The sequence below is a fragment of the Camelus bactrianus genome, chromosome 2 (genome assembly GCF_048773025.1).
Source record: "Camelus bactrianus isolate YW-2024 breed Bactrian camel chromosome 2, ASM4877302v1, whole genome shotgun sequence".
Taxonomy (NCBI): Eukaryota; Metazoa; Chordata; class Mammalia; order Artiodactyla; family Camelidae; genus Camelus; species Camelus bactrianus.
The window spans coordinates 85,565,832-85,579,559 of NC_133540.1; the positions used below are offsets into that span (position 1 = coordinate 85,565,832).

The following is a 13,728-nucleotide window of genomic DNA, read 5'->3' on the forward strand; positions in this document are numbered from 1 at the left end:
TGCAAGAACAACCAAGAATAGGAGGGTCACAGAGAGCACATAAACGAGGGCTGCAGCGTCGATTCCACCTTTCAGACAAGGATCAAGATCAGGCACAGACACGGCTGCTGAGAGCTCTCACATGCTTCTGCTGGCTGTCCCTGTCCTGGCATCTCTGGTGAGGCAATCGTGGCTTTTATCTTTTGCTTTTAGGCACTGAAAAAATTCAGAAAAGTTTCCATATCCCATGAAATTGAATCTGGTATTAAGGCAAAATGTAGAAACTATAAAATTAAAACCTGAAAAGAACACATATTTAGATGGTCGAATATCAAAAAATTCTTATTGAGTTAAATTTTTAAAATCTGTTGAATTTCCTACAAATATCTGAATATAAGGGCCTGAGCTTTCCTTATTAGAGACAGTGGAGCATTATTACAAATAGGTTTAGGGGGTGATGGTAGGCGGATAGAAACTGTCACATTCAGCTGATAGAATTCACATAAAATCTTTGTGTTTACAATGTTTTACTGATGGAAATCAAGTTGATTTAACCATTAAGTAAGTTGTCTTATTGACCATACATATTTTTAAGCAATAAATTATTCATCTAGAGTCCTTCCCCATTTCTCAAACACAGTAGATGCTTCATAGAAGTTCATTGACCATAATACCAGATGATTAGAATTGTGTGACTGTCCCCCTAAATATTTCTAACAGCACTTGTTTTGTCAGTTGAGTGTCCTGCTGCACGATTTCAAAATTCAGTTAAAGAATTAAGCTTCATAGCTGTCTTTGTTCTTAGTGTTTGCTATATTTTTTTCTCACACAGCTGATACTGTGAGAGCTAAGATTTGTGATGTCAGTGTATTCAGACACATTCTGACTTTATTTCTCCCAAATTCAGCACAAATGTCCAGGTGATAGCTGAAGGTGGTTATTGTAACAGCAAAACAAACAGGTAAGTAATAAAGATGTGGGGGGAGAATGAAAGCTTCTAATACTGGGCTTTTCTTTTTTTAAAAACTTTCCCCCCAGTTTTATTGAAATATAATTGACATATATCACTGTATAAGTTTAAGGTATACAGCATAATGGTTTGAATTACATGTATTGTGAAATGATTACTGCAGTAAATTTAGTTAGCATCTATCATCTCTTATAGATACAATAAAAAGAAAAAGCAAAAAATGAAAAATAATTTTCCTTGTGATGAGAACTCAAGATCTACTCTCTTAAAAGCTTTTATATATATCATACATCAGTGTTAACTGTATCATCGTTTTTTAAAATCTTTTTTTAATGGAGGTACTGGGGGCTGAACCCAAGACCTCCCATGTAGACTAAGCATGCACTCTACCACTGAGCTATGCCCTCCCCTCAGACAGTATATTCTCTGTACTTATTTACCTTATAACTGGATGTTTGTACCTTTTGACCAACTTTATCCAATTCCCTTACCCCCCATTCCCTGCCTCTGGTAACCACATAAATGATTTCTTTCTCTATGACTTTTTTTTTAATTAGATTCCATATATAAGTGAGATCATACAGTATTTGTCTTTCTTGGACTTATTTCACTTAGCATAATGCCCACAAGGTCAATTCCTGTTGTTGCAAATAGTGGAATTTCCTCGTTATTTATGGCTGAATAATATTCTACTGTATATACATTTACCATAACTTCTTTATTCATTGATCCCTGGCTGGACAGTTATTTTGTTTCATGTCTTGGCTATTGTAAATAACACTGCTGTGAATATGAAGGTTAGTTTTAAGTTAGTGTTTTCATTTCTTTAGGTTATATTCTCAGAAGTGGAATTGCTGGGTCAGATAGTACTTCTATTTTTAATATTTTGAGGATCCTTCATATACTGTTTTCCATAGGGGCTGCACCAATTTACATTCTCACCAAAAGTACACGAGGGTTCTCTTCTTCTCATCCTTGCCAGCATTTGTTAGCTCTTATCTTTTTGATGATAGCCATTCTAACAGGTGATATCTCACTGTGGTTTTGATTTGCATTTCCCTAGTGACTAATGATGTTGAGCTTTTTTTCACGTACCTGTGGACCATTTGTATATCTTCTTTAGAAAAATGTCTATTCAAATCTTTTGCAGTCATGGGCTTTTCAAAGCTGGTGTTTTCTTATAAAATGTGCTAGATTGAGAGTACAGGAGACCAGGGCTCTGAGCATTATCCCTGCACAGTATGGGAAGACAATTGCCCAGTGTTTACGCTCTCATTTCTGAAAATACCATGTACCCTTCCAAAAAAAATAGGTCCTCAACTGGGAACATGGTTAGGAAGTGAATTCTGATTGAACCTTGAATTCAATGAACACATACAATAAACAAAGATATATGATCCTTAGTAAAGAATCATGAGTAATTCTTGATTGTCTGGAAATCTCTCTATTACACACTTGGATATACAATAAGTTCAATATACCCTGGTGACTCCAGAGGCTGATGATAACTTTCTAAAGCATCAGCCTACAAATACAGAGCTTAGAATCTGTGGGGAACACTTTTGCATTTCATGGAAACTTTTTGTTGTAAACTCTATTATACATACAGTTTTAGCTGTTCACTGTTAAGTAAAAAAAATCCCTGCAATTTAGTGGCTTAAAACAAACCTATTTATTATCTCATAGTTCTTTCTGTAGGTCAGCAGTACAGGTGGCTTGATGAGATTGTCTGCTTATGGTTCCTTTTTTTTCTTTTTTTAATTGAATATAATTGACTTAAAACATTGTATAAGTTTAAGGTGTAGAACTTGTTGGTTTGATATGTTTATATTTTGCAATATGATTACCACCATGGCGTTAGCAAACAACTCCATCCCATCACTTTATTATTATTGTTGTTGTTATTGTTTGTTTGTTTGTTTATTTATTGTAGTGAGGACTGCTTAGGGTTTCATAAGACTAAAGTTAAGGTGTCAGCTGGTTTGAAGTCTCACTTGGAGGCTTTAGGGAGGAATCCATTTCCAAGGTTACTTATGTTGTTGCCTGAATTCACTTCTTTGCAGCTGTAGAATTGATGTATCCACATTCTTACTGACTGTTACTCTCAGCTCTGAGAGGTTTCTTTCATATCTGCTTTGCATTGAATGGATCTCATGCTTCAAATATCTCTGATTTTTTCTCTTCTGCTACGAGCAGAGAACATTCTCTGCTTTTAGGGACCATGCAATTACTTTAGGCCCACCTAAATAATTATTCTTTGGGTTAATTTAGTTAACTGATTAGTAACCTTAATTATATCTATAAAATCCCTTTTGCCAAGTGATGTGACAATCATGGTTGTAATATCTCATCATATTCATACTCCTGGGGTTAGGGAGGGAAACTTGGTGAGCCTTTTTAGGATTCCACCTAGCACACATACAAAAGAGTATATGAATTCATATACATACCTATGACTTAAAGATTGGTAATAGAATAAATACCTGCTCACCTGCTTCCCAGGCAAAAATCTAGGATATAATTAGTACATCAAAAGCCTCCATATGTGAGATTCATATTATGAGCTGAATTGTCTTTCCTCAGTTCATGTGTTAAAGTCTTAACCTTCAATACCTCAGAACGTGACTGCAGGTAGGGTCTTTAAAGACCTAATTAAGGTTAAATGAGGTCATAAGGGGGGCTCTAATCCAATATGACTGGTGTCCTTCTAAGAAGAGGGAGAGACACCAGGGATGTACACACACAGAGAAAAGACCCTGTGAAGACAGTGAGAAGGTGGCCGTCTGTGAGTCAAGGCAAGAGGCCTCAGAAGAAACCAAATCTGCCAACACTTCGACCTTGAACCTCTCGCCTTATAACTGTAAGGCAATGAATTTCTGTTGTTTAAGCCATTCAGGCTATGGTATATTGTTACGGCCACCCTGGCAAACTAGCACACCTCCCAACTCATAGATCCACCCCCTCCAAGAAGTGACTATCATTTTAAACTGTGTTATTTCTTGTATTTTAAAAATAGTTTTACCACCTATGTATGGAACCCAAAACAACTATTATTTATCTTGCCTGTGTTATGGACTGAATGTGTTCTTCCCCTTTAAATTCATATGTTGAAATCCTATTCCTCATTGTGTTGGGGCCTTTGGGAACTGATTAGTTGGAGCCCTCATCAATGGAATTTGTGCCCTTCTAAAAGAGATCCCGGAGAGCTCCCTCCCATGTCTACCACGTGAGGACCCTGCAAGAAAACGGCCATCTATAAACCAGAAAGTGAGTCCTTGCCGGACACCAAGTGTGCCAACACTTTTTGATCTTCAAGTTCCCAGTCTTCAAAACTGTGAGTGTTTGCTGTTTAAGTCACCAGCCTATGGTATCTAAGCTAGAGCAGCTGGAATGGACTAGGACAGTCTGCTTTTGAACTTCAGGTCAGTGGAATCATGCTAAATGTATTTTTCTGTGACTTGCGTCTGTTATTCGATATTATATTCTGCAACACATGAATTTTGATGTGTTTAGCTATAGTCTATTCAATTTAGCTATAGTCTATTCAATTTAAGGAATACTAAATCAGTAAATATAATGTTTATTTATCTAAACCATCATGGGTGCACATTTGGATTCCTTCCAGATTTTTGATATTATCAATGTTTGTTATCTGTCTCCTAGGTCATGTCTATGAAAGTTTCTCTAGGAATTACTTGCTGGGTTTAGGGTTGCACATCCTCAGCCTTACTAGGTGATGCCATAGTCTATTACAAAGTAGTTGTACCAACTGACACTCCATTCTACGTGAAATTATCTGTTGCTTCTCATACTGGCCAATACCTGGTATTGTTAATCTGAAGGGTATATAATGGTATCTTTTAATTTCCATTTCTCTATTATTAATGAGGTTGAATTTTTTTCATGTATTTATAAGCATTTGTGTTTCCTCTTTTGTAAAATTCCCATTAATTTCTTTGCTTCTTTTCCTATTTGAATACTATTTTTCCCCCTGTTGCCTCACAGGTATTCTTTACATATTCTGGATATTAATCCCTCATCAGATTCATGGATAGCAAAACTCATTTTCCAACTTGTGGTTTATATTTTCATTCCTTCTGTGATGTCTTTTCAATTAATAGAAGCTTGTGCTTTTAATATACTTGAGATTAGCAATATGCTCTTTTCTAATTAGCACTGTTAGTTTCTTATTTCAAAAAAACTTTCCTTCACAGAATTCATAAAAAATATTCTTCTGTATTGTCTCCTAAAATTTTTATGCTTTTCCCCTCTGTATTTAAGGCTTTAATCCACATGGAATTGATTTTTATATGTGATTTGAGGGAATTATCCAATTTTATTTTATTTTTCTATATGGTTCATCAATTGTTCAAACACTACATATTAAAATATCATTTTCCCACTGATCTACAATCCTACTTCTGCTGTAAACTGAGTTCCCCTCAATTTTTAGGGATTGTTCTGATCTCCCTATTCTGTCCCATTAATCAATTTGTCTATACTTGTATACCATCTTCATTATTTTTGTAATACTTCTTAACATAAGAAAAATTTCCCTATTTTCTTTAAAGTGGTTTTTCCTTCCTTGGACTTTTGCCCTTCCATATAAATCTTAGAAGCATCTTGCAATTTGCACTAGTTAAATTATAATTTTGTGTGGAATTTCTTTGAAATTATAGATTAATTTGTGAATTACTGACATCTTTAGGATTCTGCATTTTCTATTTCAAGATTATAGAAAGTTCCCAGCTTATTGAGACCTTATGTAATGTCTTCAAACAACCTCTTATAATTTTATCTATAAAGATCTTCCTTTTTTTAATTATAAAAACTCATTTATAGTCACTTTATTGTTTTGATGCTATTGTAAAGGATAGCATTATAGAATTTCATATTCCAGCTGGCATTAACATTTAGACATAAAATTTTGTATAGATTTGTAACCATCAACCCTTCACTCACATAATCACATCATTTGGGAACAATGGCAGTTTAGTGTCCTCCTTTGGAAATCTTATAACTCTTATCTTTCTAGTTTTGTTCATAGCAGGCACCCTTGTCTTGTATCTTCATCTAAAAGGCATATTTCAAGTTTTCACTATTATGCGTGATGTTCTGTGGCCATCCTTGTATTGATAATTTGCTAAGGAGTTATTATTATGTTATCATTATAATTTTTATTATGATCTGTTTCTCATGTAATGAACTTCAAAGGAATGGAGCTTTGTGATTTTGTTAAGTGCAGTTGAAAACTACAGAATTAATTCAAATAAAGAATTTATGCTCTCCTTCTCTCTTCCAGTAGTAAATGAAGCTTTAATGAGATCCTGAAAGCTAACCAAATTAGCAGAGGTATAATGATAAAGAATATACAGTAAGTGATTGATAACTGGCAGCCTAGAAGATCCTCTCCATATACAGATTTTCTGGAATCTGTCAATATACATTATACATTGTAAGTCCTATAAATGTTCACTGATCGGTTGATTATCTCAAAAGACTCTAAGAAAAGATTTTTATCTTCTAGTTGATATTTTAAAAATTTGTCACATGCACTGATATGAGTAAAAGTTATATTCTAATAACATGATTATTGTAGTTTGAGAAATCTTTGTGTTCAAGCATATGAATTTCATGTTACAGAAATTTTAATGAATAAATGTAAAGTATTATTAAAATAAATACAGTTATTATTTAACCAAAATACTCTTTTCTTTTCAGTCACATTGAAAAGTGGAAAATTAATTTGTTTGTATCCTGAGGCCAAATGAGTGATTAACTATTACCAAAAAGATTATGAGCAGGTATAATTAATTCCAAGGATTCTCATATTTATAGTGTCTCTCTTTTCTTTTAATTAAAGATATATTTAGAAATATATACAAACTCTGCTGTAGATTAGAATAAAATTACAATAAGGCTAGAATAAGCTTGTACCAGAAAATCTGAAAGTGTGGTTCCAAGAACAAGAGAATTATCCTTACCTAGCAACTTGTTAGAAATTCTAATTCTCAGGCACACCTAAGAAATTCTGGGGATGGGCCCCAAAGTCTGTATTTTAACAAGCCCTCCAGGTGATTCTGATGCACTCCGCAGTTTGAGAACCATTGGTTCAAATGTTCTATTTAACATGATATCCAAGTTGACCTACTTGTGAATATCCCCATTGGATAAAAAGGTGATTTAAAATTGCTAGATGCTGCCTTACACAGACCAGCAAGGCAGGCAACAGAGCCATTTGATGAAAGAAATTTTAAGAAAAAACTACCCCCCTTGAAAAAAAAATTGGGAGCACAATATTTCTAGAAATTAAACTCCAAATAAAATTCAAAAATTGGTGAATGGAGAAGATACAATAAAGATAGGCAGGTGAAAAAGGGAGTGTATTTGGATTAACTTCTGAAAAAAACATAGTTTTTTTTTTCTTTTAAGTCATTGCAGTGAGTAAGACCACTTACAATGGAAGAACTTAAAATGGTGATTACTTATAATGGAAAAACTAAATTCTGTAGATTTTTAATTAAAAAATAGAAAAGAAACAAAATGAAGGTATGTGGAGGCTATGATTCACCTGAGAGTCACCTTGGCAGTTGAGTGGTATAATGTTCTGGGAAGAGCTTGGGTTTTAATTCCTTGAGCTGTGGTTTAGTATTCCAGATCCATAGCTATGTCATTCTGGATAATTCACTTAACACTGGGGATTTACATGCTTCCATTTGTTCTTACTTTGTTCTATTAAGGGAGAAGTAGAGCTAATACATGTAATTAATAATGGCCATTATTAATTTTCAACTTAACCAGATACATGGGCTTTTTCTTTATTCTTTAGGGGTTTTTTTCCTTACATGGGACCACAAGTGAGTAATCCTGTGTATCTGTATAGTTACATGTCACTCTCCTTGTACTGTAGATCCCCTAACTGATGACCACACAAGGAACATCACATTCTATGAGTTTCAAGATGAGCCCTTGGTATCATCGTGAGCTCAGACATCCTGCAGATTTTCCTTTGAAAATAGCACCTACTTATGCTAACTTAGGACTGGTATGAGATGCTTTCTCTACTTATTCTGGAGACTTAAGCATTGCATTCAGACAGGTGATTGGCTGCTTGTGCTGGGGATAATGGGGGGAGAGGTAATAAAATTTCCATTATGTAGGAAGGATTATCTCCTGAACTCATACAGTAGATGAGAGATTTCCCCGTTAGGCTCAGTATCTCTTCGCAGATTCTGCCTTCTTCACGATGTCGCCTGCCACCCTATAGTCCATTTAACTTCCTGGTTGACTTTGACATTTGATCACTGTTTTTCTCTCTGCTTCTTCCTTTCATATCATCCTTAATGACATTAGTATATTTCTTTATTAACTTATCAGCACTCTGATCTCTTGATTGCTCAACATTTTGCATCCCAAAGGCTTTAAATCTCCTCCCTATTTTTAGTCACACACGACCTTGGATCTCAGCATAAAATAAGGCTGTTTATCTATAGTCTTCAAAACTAAAATGCTTCTTTTAGGGAAATTTTCATTTATTATAAGATCTGAAGTAAGTATGCATTTAAGATGGAAATGGGATGTCATACAGTTGTATAACAGAATCGTCTTAGATTGTAATAACTTACTTTAATATGTAGTTTAGTAGTAAGCAAATCTAATAGATCATCAGCTTAATTACATCAACCAAAAATTGAACTGAGTCAACCTAGGAAACTGTAAGGTTGTCCTGTGGGATGAGAAGAGGGAGGGAATTTAAGACCATTAAGATCCAGGGCAGATCACAAGGATGCTGCCTTGGAAAGATAAGGCAGAAAACACAGAACTAAAGCTATGTCGTAATCATTTATATCTTCTTGGTAGAATTTCTGCAGATGTAACACCAGAGTAAGTGGATAAATATCCTTTTTTTTTCTGTTTCTGAAGAAAAAAATGTGTTAACCAATGAATGATGTTCTCATGGAGCTAGTAAACAGAAATGCTGCTTCTGAAAGTGTCTTTGTCAGTTGGGGCTGCTATATTACAATAGACTGGGTGGCTAAACAACAACTCTGGAGACCAGGAGTCCAAGGTCAGGGTGCTAGCAAGGTCGGGTTTTTGGTGAAGACCCTCTTCCTGGTTTCCAGATGACCACCTTCTTGCTGTGTCGTCACATGGTGGAGAGAGCTAGCTCTCTGGCCTTTTCTTATAATTACATTCATAAAGTCTCCACCCTCATGACCTAATTACTTCCCAAAGGCCCCACCTTCAAATACCATCAAACTGGGATTAAGGTTTCAACATACAAATTTTCGAGGGACACAAACATTTAGTCCGTAGCAGAAAGGGACTGTTTATGGGCACTGGAACCCTCAGGACCCTCTCTTGTCATCTATAGTGTCTTTGCCTCTGTCTGCCTGCCTGAGGTTTCTCTCTTTCTTCCTCCTCTCTGCTATTCTGTCCTCAATGGCAAGTCATCCACTTACTTTTCCTCAGATCCCATTTCCAGTTTCTGAGAGAGAGGACCTTATTGGCTGTATTGGTTCAGGTCCAATGAACTGTGGCTAAGGGGCAGTGGTTACAACGCAGTGGTGCAAACAAGGCCATCTGGGACCCATCACTGTTAAATGAAGGAACAGTTCTCAATAAGATGAGAGTTTTTATGAATTGTCAGTTACCTCCAAAGGATTATATCACTGCATGTGTGTGTCTGCGTATGTGAGAGGGAAAAACAAAGACAGGAAGAAAAAACACAATTCCTCAGAGGAATCTATTGTTCCTTAGAGCTGACCACACATATTGAAAGAACCCTAGGCAAAAAGTCCAGAGGTCTGGGGGCTATGATTCTGAGCAAATATCTAAACTTCTCTATTCTCTGTTGTAAATGTGAAAACGTGGCAAAAACATAATAACAAAACAAAGTATCTCCATCCCTCACAAAATAGTTGAGAGGAAATAATAGAAAGTAAGCATGAAATATCATAAAGTGTTATCCTTATTATTATTAACATTGTAGAATCATTTCCCAATTAGTATTTCATAAAGCCAATTTGAAGGTACCTATTCACATTGTCTTATCTACCATTATGTGGACCAAGCCTCTAAACTGTCCAAAGCAGATGGCACGTTTTGCTGCTGTGGATCATGACAAAAATAACAATCATGTTATTAAGCTACGTACTAACAGTTAGCTCTGAGATGGAGCTCTGTAAAGGAACTATATCAGGACCATGAGTACAAGACCAAGAGTAGTTTGCAATATAAAATTCCAAATTTCATGAGAAAGGGTCTAGTCGGCACAGTTTGAGTCAGGCACCCACTCGTGATGGTCTCCCCACTATGGACAGGAATGTAGGAACACACCACAGAGACACGGCTGCCAGGAGCCACCCGGGATCTAGTTTCTTCTTCTGTAAAATGTCAACATTAATATCTACTTTAGAAGATGATTAAAAGGACTGAAGAAGTGAACGCCTTGCACCTATTTGTGCTCTAAAAGTCATACCAAATTACTAGTAGTCTTTCGGAAGGTATTCATTTCTTGGCTTAAAGCTTTCATTTAAACTGTTCCCTCTACTTGGGTCAGTTTCCCTTGCCCTGTCTCCTTACTCTTCACTTAATCTAACATTCAAAGGAGCTAAAATCTGAAGAGTGATCTTAGTTTGTATGTCATTTCCTCCAGGATGCCTTCTCATACCCCTCAAACCTGGGGTACTTGCTCCTTGTCCATCTAAGCTGTCAAAATTACAATTGCTTCGTGTTTCACCTCATTTCACAGAGGAAGCTTTTAAATCAACACAAATTTCTGTAACTGCCAACAATTGTAAAACCCAGCTAGTGGCGGAGCCAAGGCATGAAGCCAGGAATCTTGGTTTTTTAACCCCAATTATCACCATTACTTCCGTTTAAGCTGGCAGGACCAGCTCCACCCTGGTTACACCCAGATTCTGTGGGATGCTGAGACATACAACCTCCAGAAAGAGACCCTCTGTGCATTTCTGGGTGAGGTGCATTTCTTCCCAATGACACGGTAATTTATCAGGCTGTCTAAAACATCCTGACTGCTGCTTCTTGCCAGCTCTACCAACCTCCTTTCTGGTCTGGACTAATGCCTGTTTTCTGCATTTTCTTCTTTGTGCCAACAAAAATATGTTATCATTTTAATTTAGTCAAATCTCCTTCCAGAACTCATTACTCACACCAGGATTTTTCTCTTCCCTTGAGAATCGATCGTTGTCACTGTTGAAATGAATTGTCCCCCCACCTTTCATCATCACCCCCGACCCTGAAACACGCATTTACCCATGACTGTGCCCAAACTCATAGGCAAGGAGGTCAAGGAGGAGAAGGTGCATTCATTATCTTCCCCAAACCTGCTGTTTTTCTATTTTATTGCACTATATTTCATCCAGTTGCCTAAGCCAAGGAAGGGACCAAGGGTCATCACACACTGGCCTTCTCCCTCTGCCTTTGCATCCAACCAGGCCCTAGGTGCTGCCATTTCTACACCTGTTTCAACCCTCACTGAGCCCTCCTCTCTCTTCCCTCTGCCATTGCCTTAGTTTTGGCCATCTCAAAATTTCACCTGTATCCCTAAAATACCCTCCTAACTGGTCTCCATGTCTCCAGGCCGTCCCTGTCCCCATCAGACTTATTCACTGCAAAGAGATTATTTTAAAATGCAAATCTCACTAGGTGGGATGGAGCCCTCATCTATAAGGCAGGACAATAATTAAGAAAGAGCATTAACCAGATTATTTATGAAAATTATCAATTTTTCTTAACATTTTCCTCAAAACACATTAAATGGGCATGGCTCCACTCCAGTTCTCTTGGAGTTACTCAAATTATGATGCTCCTAGGGCCATCTGGTCAAAAAAAAAAAAGTCCACATGTTTACTGTAACATCATTTTATTCAATTTGCTCTTCCTTACCCACAGGCCAAAACTTACATCACAAATAAGTACACGTGTTAACATTTATTTAAAAAAAAAAAAAACATGCGCATGGTAACAATTCAAGCAGTGTAAGGAGTAATATAGTTTTTTTTTAAGGGAAAAAATTATTTTTTAATTTCCATCCCTAGAAGTGATGATTTTAGTAATTTTGGTGGGTGTATATCCCCAGAAATGTTCCCTGTATGCACCAGCACATTTGAACACAAAGTTGGAAACACTGTTTCATTTCAGTGCATCTATTTACTTATTTATTCTGGATAGGGAGGAGAGGCAGAATGTTTTATTGCAGGGATGTACCATAGTTAGTTTACTAATCCATTCTGATGGACAGTTAGGTGTTTCCAGACTTAATTTTCTTAATAAAGTAAATCATGTTTGTGAACATTTTCAACATGTTCAACATAAAGTGAACATTTATGTATTTTTTGTGTATATGTATATGTTATGCAAGTATATCTGTAGGATAAATTCAGAGAACGGGAAATTCTGAGTCAAAGGGTATGTGAATTTTACCTTTTGCTAAGCATTGCCAAATCATTTCCAAAGAATTTGCACTAGTTGAAACTCTCTCTATTAAACTATGAAAATGCTTAGTTCTCAACATACTGGTAATTGTGCTATGTATCAAACTTTTTGACTTTTGGCAGACTGACAGGTAAAAAGTGCCATTTCATTGTTTTGAGTCTGTATTTGTCTAATTCTGAGTAATACTGGACTTCTTTGAATTTTTTTCCTGGCCATTTATATTTTACTTTCTGGGAAGATTTTTGTATTGTTTATTGAGCTTATCATTTTTTGTAAGAGATATTTATACATTGAGAAAATAAACATTTTTCTGAAAAATATTTATTTTGTACTTTCCATTTTATTTTGGTTTTTTTCTCATGGAAAAAGTATTATTTCTAGTATAGTTAATTAATTAAATGTTTCTCTAGTGATGTCTGTGTATGTACTATTTATGTAGTATTTTTATCTTATATATACAAGTACATATTTAATGCATATATATTTAAGACAAAAAATGCTGTATATGTACTTGTGTACCAAATATACTGTATATGTTTGAATATAAAAATGCTATATGCATATATTTTTTTACTGAAAAACATATTTTAACCACATTATAATACATTTTAGATAATAGATGAGAAAGTAATAACCCAAGTCTCACTATAGTAACATAATTGTGGCCATCATTTTAGTGTACCTCCTTTCAGCCCATTTTCCCATGTATATATATTTTAGTTATAAGTATAATGGCCCAAGTCATCTTTAATGGGCACTATAAAGGGGTCTCCTGCTAGATCAAGGAAACAACAGCATAAAGAAACTGGGGGTATAGTTCCTTGGGAACAGAAGTTGGAGGAAGGGGTTCATAAGAAGTTGGGTGGGGCCTGTATCCCATCCCACTCTATCCCTCCATCAGGAAATGGAAATGTGCAGAGTATTTTGTGTGAATAGATCTGGGAAACCAACTAACATACCCATAAAAAGCTGACATGTATAGCCTGCTATAATAAAATGCATAATCAGCCAGTGTCAGTCAGAAACAACTACAGACAGTACCAATTAAGCCAAAAAACCCCCAAAAAACCAAAAAAAAAAATTCTTGCCTCTTCCTCTATATCCTTGTACCACTGTTCTGACCCTAGAAAATGCAGAAGCAGCAGAATGAGCAGAGGAAGAAGACAAAATTGAAAGCAGAGGAAAAAAAAAGGAAAAAAAGAAGACCGTGATGACTTCATCCAGTCTCATGACTTTAAATGTCATGTAGGTGCCAATGACTCTCAGACTTATAACTCCACCCTTGAGCCTTCTCCTGAACTCCAGACTTGCATATCTAA

At 35.9% G+C, this 13,728-nt stretch overlaps 1 long non-coding RNA gene across 3 annotated transcripts; it reads left to right on the plus strand.

The window, feature by feature from the left end:
• LOC123612600 (uncharacterized) lies at positions 1-12,729 on the plus strand. Of its 3 annotated transcripts, XR_006719889.2 has the most exons (5): positions 1-157; positions 887-940; positions 4,143-6,404; positions 6,671-6,753; positions 7,860-12,729. It is a non-coding gene; the product is annotated as an uncharacterized LOC123612600 (long non-coding RNA). The 3 variants fall into 3 exon arrangements; XR_012500035.1 differs by having other exon boundaries at positions 1-4,371; positions 6,252-6,404; XR_012500026.1 differs by having other exon boundaries at positions 1-6,404.
• The last annotated feature ends 999 nt before the right edge of the window (positions 12,730-13,728 follow it).